This window comes from Panthera leo, chromosome C2 (assembly GCF_018350215.1).
Source record: "Panthera leo isolate Ple1 chromosome C2, P.leo_Ple1_pat1.1, whole genome shotgun sequence".
Taxonomy (NCBI): Eukaryota; Metazoa; Chordata; class Mammalia; order Carnivora; family Felidae; genus Panthera; species Panthera leo.
This window is the reverse complement of record NC_056687.1, coordinates 109,564,576-109,571,885: the sequence shown is the minus strand read 5'-3', so window position 1 is coordinate 109,571,885 and position 7,310 is coordinate 109,564,576. Positions and strand designations below refer to the sequence as shown.

The 7,310-nt window shown below is 40.7% G+C and overlaps 1 long non-coding RNA gene across 1 annotated transcript in view; it reads left to right on the top strand.

The window, feature by feature from the left end:
- Positions 1–745: 745 nt before the first annotated feature.
- Positions 746–7,310, top strand: part of LOC122198748 — a 31,630-nt gene continuing 25,065 nt past the window's right edge. The window contains exons 1-3 of the long non-coding RNA XR_006193131.1: positions 746–836; positions 1,212–1,404; positions 4,343–4,536. This is a non-coding gene — a long non-coding RNA (uncharacterized LOC122198748). The remainder of the gene's footprint in view (positions 837–1,211; positions 1,405–4,342; positions 4,537–7,310) is intronic.

Genomic DNA, 7,310 nt, shown 5'->3' with positions numbered 1-7,310 from the left:
CTACAACAAACAGAATAGTAACAGATTTATCCTTGCCTCTGAGACATATTAAAGCTACTTCCTACCTTCAGATAAACCAAGGGTTTTCAAACCAGCTAATCTGGACACACATTCTCTTTTTAATTTGATTTTTCAAAAGAAAATACTACCTAAGATTAAAGACCAGCTGCCACTCTCCCCCCCACATTCCAGCACATTCACATTATTACTCTGACGTTTTGCTGAAGAATCTGTGGTGTGGTTCACATGCCAAGCCGGTGTTACAACTCCCCCGCCCTGTTGGCATCTGGAAAGTTTCCAGACCCATAGCTGAGAAAAGCAGAACTTAGAGGCAAAGGAGAAGCAGAGTTGCTTTCTCCATAATGTGAGGCTCTGTTCTGTGTTCACAGTTTGAATTCCTGGGTTGGATTCGAGAAATGACTTGTGAATAATTTCATATGAAATGAAACTAAACAATAGCAAACAGTGTTAATTGGTCTTCCTATCATAGACTAAAAATTGATTCGGGATTGCTAAACTTTTGAAAATGACTTGAAATGATTAAAAGGAAGTAATGCATTTCTAAGTGTTTCTGTGTATGAGAGTGGTATAAATTACCAACCGAAAGTGTTAAAGTAGAACTTTTTAGAAACATTTTTAGAGTTAAGAGGGTTTTTTTCCTCTCCAGTGGATTTATTTCTTTATAGAGAATAGGAGATGTCATAACTGCCTTTCTTCTCTCTTCCTACCTTGTTTTCTAGGCGAAGCCCATTAGCAGGTAGCACAAGCTGAATCCTGATTTTCTAGCTGCAAAGCACGATGTGAAGAATGATGAAGATTAGCTCATTCTTGAGTAGGTATGCACAGTGGATCCCTGAGAGGTGCCAACATCTTTTTCCTCCCCCAAGGCAGAGTTGAGACTCAGTTCTCAGCACCAGTCCAGAAATACCAGTTGTTTTCCAACTGACATCTGTTCTGAATGGGCTGGTATGTGTTCAGATTAGTTGTTTGCATCATATGGATTGTTAAATTTTGTAAATATTGTTCTTCACAATGGCCCTGCATTCCCTTTGTGGATTCAGCTGGCTCAAGAGATGCTTATGGCAAAAGATGTGACCTCAGGGGTAGAGGTGGACTCAGGGGTGGGCCAGTGAGGGCATCTCAGTCCGAGTAGAAGGAATCTCGGACTTTGGCTGGGAATTCCCGGATGCAAATACTGTTAATTGTTCTAGATGGTGTGAAGTGCAGTTGTGAGGGCTGGAGTTGCTGTAGTCACTTTGTCACCACGAGGAAAACTGGCCCGAAGAAGAATCTGATGCACAGGGAAGAACAGAGCCAAGTAGAAGAGAACACTGGAGGTGGAGTCTCGTACAAAGTGCACCTGAAGCATACTCTCTCTCTCTGAGCCTTTTTGAGCCACATGAGGTAATATATTCCCTTAAATGATGTAGCCAATTTGATATGGACTTTTATGACTTGAAGCAAAAATCACCAACTGATAAAGGAGGGATTTATTGCTAAGGAGGTTGAAAGTAGTGTTCTTACAAATATTTTGTCTTTGGACGTCCGAAGATTTATGGTGAAGAAGCAACAATTTGCTGAGTGTCTATTATTTCCCAGTTACCTTACATTGTTATTAAAGTTAATATCTAAAACAGTCCTATGAGAAGAGGGATATTACCCCATGTGCCAGATCAGCCAGCAAGGTGACTGAACCCAGGACTGTCTGACTCTGGAACTCAATGGTACCCTCAGCACTGTGTGCTCCTTCCCCTTGCATTGCACTGCACTGCTTTGGTTGACTTGGTGGCGAGCACAGGCCGTGTCACAGCACAGACACTTTTGAGGGTCTGTTGAAATCTGCTGACACTTAGTGACAAGCATACGTCATGCTCATAAAACAAGTCCTTGAGTGCAGTATCAGAGGGTTCTTAGACCTCCTTGAAAGCCATCATGCATCTCTTTATCCCCCCACTCCCAGTTTAAAAAACATCTAGTGTGTTCTTTGTAGAAGCACGGGCAATTTTAAGTTAAAGAAATGACATAATTTGGGGCGCCTGGGTGGCTCGGTCAGTTAAGCGTCTGACTCTTGATTTTGGATCAGGTCATGATTTCATGGTTTGTGGATTCAAGCCCTGTGTGGGGCTTTGCATTGACAGCACGGAGCATGCTTGGGAGTCTCTGTCTCTCCCTCTCTTTCTGCCCCTCCCCTGCTCATGTTTTCTCTCTCTCTCTCTCTCTCTCTCTCTCAAAGTAAATAAATAAACTTTAAAAAAAAATAAAGAAATGACATAATCTGATTTGAATTCTGCAGACATAATTCTGGTAGCTTCCAGAGGACAGAAGAGGGGATAGTGGCTGCAGGTAGGAAGCTGTGTTCGCAGTTTAGGGCAGAGCTGTGTGTGGCTGGCTGTGAGGGCCTGAGAGTGGAGTACAGCCCAGTGAGAGAGCAGAGGAAATGTGCAATGTGCAGAATGAGAGTGAGGCTGAAAGAGGAGTTGGGGTGGCTCCAAAGGCCTTACATTAGGTGACCTGACAGACGGATAAAATTGACCAGGAAAAGAAACACAAATAAGGGAAGCAGATGAAAGTATAAATTCAAACCATCCACACTATGATGTAGGATATGAGTTAGAATTCAGTTTAACATGGCTTCTACACCATGACTGATACGATTAAATGGGGTGGGGGGCAGCAGAGAAGTAGAGAGATGTTTCAGGTATAAGAAACATTATCTAAGAAGATGGAAAATTAGGAAGGAATATGGGCCAAGGGAAAGTTGAAGGGTGTGCCTTTCTTTTTCTCAAGAGAGTATTTCAATTTTTATGTAATCTGCATTTCGCAGGTCGTATTGGCCTGGGACTGAAAATAGGAACAGAAGAACAGCAACAAACAGTAATTTTCTGGGTCGACTTTCTTTACCATGCACCAGACACTTCACATGCATAAGGGAGCAGATCTCTTCCCTTTTCTGCCCTAACTGCTGAGGTAGTGCCCAGGAGCTGCAGTGCTCTGCCCAAGACTCAGTTGGTCTTGCACCCCCCACCCCTGACCTCTAAGGCTCGTCCATGTTCTGCTGTTCCGCTTTGCTCCATGCTGTCCTCTCTTCTCAGGGACCATAAGTGAGTAAAGGACCCTTCTTTGTGTCTCTCACATCAACACCCAGATAATTGGTTTCAGTGGGGAAAGGAGGTAAATTTCTTAAAAGTTACCTTTTCTTATATGGTTGGCAGTCCTTTTCACTGGCTGCCCTTTCCCCCCTCTGTCCTGCTCCTCCCTAGCAAGACAGACACTCCACTGTATTCCAAATTGCCAGACTCCCTAGTCTAGAAATTAATACTTCAGATTCTTTCCTTCAGATGTCTTCTGGTCTCTCCTGCGAGTTGGCCAGTGGAACACAATCCTGTTGGGTTCCCTAGAAATCACTGTCAGGTGTGAACCCCGGAGGGAAAGCATTTTGTACTGATAACAATCACAATATAACACAATGATAAAAATAAGAGGTTGATAAATATTGCCTGATGTTGTCACCTGGTTGTTGCCCTAGAATTACATTTTTGAAAATTCCAATCTGGGGTGCCTGGGTGGCTCAGTCAGTTAAGTGTCTAACTCTTGATTTTGGCTCAGGTCATGTTCTCATGTTTTGGTTCCTGTGATTGAGCCCCACCTCGGGCTCTGCGCTGACAGCACGGAGCCTGCTTGCATTTCTCTCTCTCCCTCTCTTTGCCCCTCTGCTGCCCATTCTCTCTCTCTCTGTCTCTCTCTGTCTCTCTCAAAATAAATAAATATACTTAAAAAAAAAGATTCCAACATACAACTTTTTGTTTTCAACATAGTAACACAGCAACAACAGCTATAGCAAAGTTGTATTGATTCAATGTCTGTATGTTTGTTATATAAGTAGTTCAATATCATCTCAAGGAACCAAATTATACACTGAAAATAGAAACCCAAGTCACCTTGGCTCTTGGTTCATGCTGATACATAAAACCATAAGTGAGAGTAGAAGACTTCTTTGGCTTTTTAGAGCCAGACCTCCCACCCAGATTAACGGTATCCCTAGTTTCTGTGGTTTCATATGCCGTGCTTGATGTAGCTGCAGTATGCATTCTGTGGGGAGTCTCCTTCCTGGGAAGACATCACCACAGCACTAATTTGCTTTGAGTTAAAAAAAAAAAAAAAAAAAAAAAGAGGTCAAATGAAAATATAAAACCAAAAGAAAGGAAGTTTTTAAAAAACAGCAAAATGTCAAATTTATAATTAGAATTGGGCTCGAAATTCACATTTGAAGCTGTCAGTATAATTCCTGCCATGAGCTTCCTCAAAACTTACAGATACCAAATATTTTACAATTTTACGACAGGACTCTGTGTGTCATGTGCCAAGAGCAGAAATGGAGTGTCAGAAAACGTTTTACAGCAACCTTGAAGCAGTTTCACCAAACAAGCAGAAAAAATTAAGAAACAATAGCATTCATTACACAGGCAGCAGCCAAATGTGCTTGGAATCAGTGAGCGACGGAGAAGAACTTTCTGAAGGAAATGCTTAAAGCTAACTGTGAGTGTGATAGAGATTCAAACATGTCTAGCAACTAATGATACAACCACAAATCCTCAAATGGCCTTGGCTTTTAGCTGTTTCTCAGACTTTTCCATTGCACTGGGCACGCATGTAGCAATCACTGTGGGTAAAGACATCTTATAGTAAGCAACACTGTAGCTGCTGTGATACAGATTCTTTGAAAACCTCTGGATCTAATTAGTCCCTGTAGTGAAGGTTGACCTTGAAGTTTCAGGGACAGAAGTAACTATTTCAAATCTTTAAGGGACAGAATTCCGCCCGCCCCCCCCCCCCCCCCCCGCCCGGGTTTATTCAGATATAATTTAACTTATAACATTACATTTAAAGTGTACATGGTGGCATTTTGATACACATATACATTGCAAAATCGTTACCAAACTAAGGTTAGCTAACACACCCATCACCCTACAGTTACATATGTGTGTGTACGCGTGCGTGTGTGGTAAGAACTTTTAAGACCTGCTTTGTTAGCAACTTTCAAATATACAACACAGTATTTTCAACTATAGTCACCATGCTGTATGCCCAGAACTGATTCATCTTAGAGTTTGAGTGTGTGTCACAACTTCTTTATCCTCTTATTTCTCAGTGGACTCAGGTTGTATCCATGTCTTGGTTATTGTTAATAATGCTGCAGTGAACATGGGAGTGCAGATATCTTCTTGAGACAGTGATTTATTTTCTTCAGATATATATTACCTTATTTACTTTGGCCTTTGTTAATTCATTTCAGCGATAATTATGGTTTTCGGATAGAGGTCTTAAACATCATTTGTGAGATTTATTCCTACATATTCATGCTTTTATGCTCTTGTGAAAGCATTGCATTTCAAATTTAACTAAATGTTTTCCTGCTGGTATTAACATTACAATTAATTTTTGCCAATATTGACTTTATATCCACTAACCTTGTAAAACTCACTTATCAGCTTTAATAATTTAGTTATACATTTGTTTGGATTTTCTATAGATACAATCCTACCATCTGAAATTCCAAACATCTTTATTTCTTTTTCTTACTTTACTATACTGATGAGGTTTTCTGATACAATATTGGATAACCCTGACTTAATTTAATGGATTTTTGTCAAATTTCATTCACTGAATTTTAAATGTAGCCCATTTGAGGAAGACACTCTTTTTAAAATTTCTTTCTCAAAAAGTTATAATTAGCTGCAGTGGTTATTACTCAAGAAATCCAAGTACAGGTATCTGTGGGTTCTATAGAGCAATCGATTTAAGTGAAATGATGTGGGCATAAGCTCTTCTAGGTACTGGAAGGATTATGTAAATAACCGTTATGTCTAGAAATATAGAGAAGATAAAGCATGTTTTAATCATGGCATTGCTGGCTTTACATTGCGTTTATTTTCTGTGAAGAATTCACAAAGCTTTAATACTGCATTTATGTTTATCACATCCTTTGAATAGTCGATCACAAATTGACTTATCATTCTCCATTTGGGGATGAATATGAAGCCCAGAAACACTGATATTTTCTAAGCTAGCAGAAGAGGCAGCATGGAACACAGGATTCCTGGATCTCAGAAAATTAGCCTTCCCTTTCCCCAATTCTCCTTTGATACGGCTTTAAAATTTTTCCCTTAAAGATTTGAAATAATTACCTTTGTCCTTGAACCTACAAAATCAGCCTTTGCTATAGCAAATGATGAGATAAGGAGATCTTTGAAGAATCTGTATCAATAACTGCTGTAGTGTTGTTTCTGGGAGATGTGTTAGCCACCGTGATTGCTAGTTGTGTGCCACGTGAATTGGAAAAACCTGAAAGGAAGCTAAAGCATCTTTGTAGACTGTGCCAAAGCCATTTGAGGATCAGGACTGTACCATTTTACTTTAGGTTTTGTGCTTTTTATACGTTGTTTAAGAAGTCTTTCTTTGTTCTAAGTTTAAGGTTGTGTAGATATTCTCCTATATTATCTTCTAAAAGCTTTATTGTTTTGGGGCACCTGGGTGGCTCAGTCGATTAAGCACCTCTTGATTTCAGCTCAGGGCATGTTCTCACCATTCATGAGTTAAAGCCCCATGTCCGGCTTTGCGCTGATGGTGCGGGGCCTGCTCGGGATTCTCTGTCTCCCTCTCTCTCTCCCTCCTTCTGTCTCTGTCTCTCTGTCTCTATCTCTCTCAAAAATAAATAAACATTTTAAAACTTTATTGTTTTAACTTTCACATCTAGATAAATGATCCACCTGGACTTGATATTTTGGTTTGAGGTAGGAGCAAAATCCCAATTTTCCCAATATTGATATTTTAATTGAGCCAGTAGTTTAATTGCAGAGAGAGAGAGAGAGAGAGAGAGAGAGAGAGAGAGAGCAAGCTTGAGCAGGTGAAGGGCAGAGAGGAGGGAAAGAGAGAGAATCCCAAGCATCCTCCATGCTGTCGGTATGGAGCCCACCTTGGGCTTGAACCCATGATCCATGAGATCATGACCTGAGCTGACACCAAGAGTCAGATGTTCAATACACTGAGCTACTCAGGCACCCTAAAATTTCATTGTTTTAATTAATGTTGCTTTTTAGTAAGTCTTGATGTGTAGTACTGTAAGTCTGGAGAGGGTCTGGGGAAAAACAACTTCTGTCTACACTAGGATTCCAGCCACTGCCTTGGGACCTGGTCCTGGCTTGAATGTGGCGAGGTGAATGAGAGAGAGGCAGACACAAAAAACCTTCTCAGGGATGCATCAGTATCTCAGCTTTCTTTGCTTCTCTGATTCATTTTCTTTCCCAGCCAAG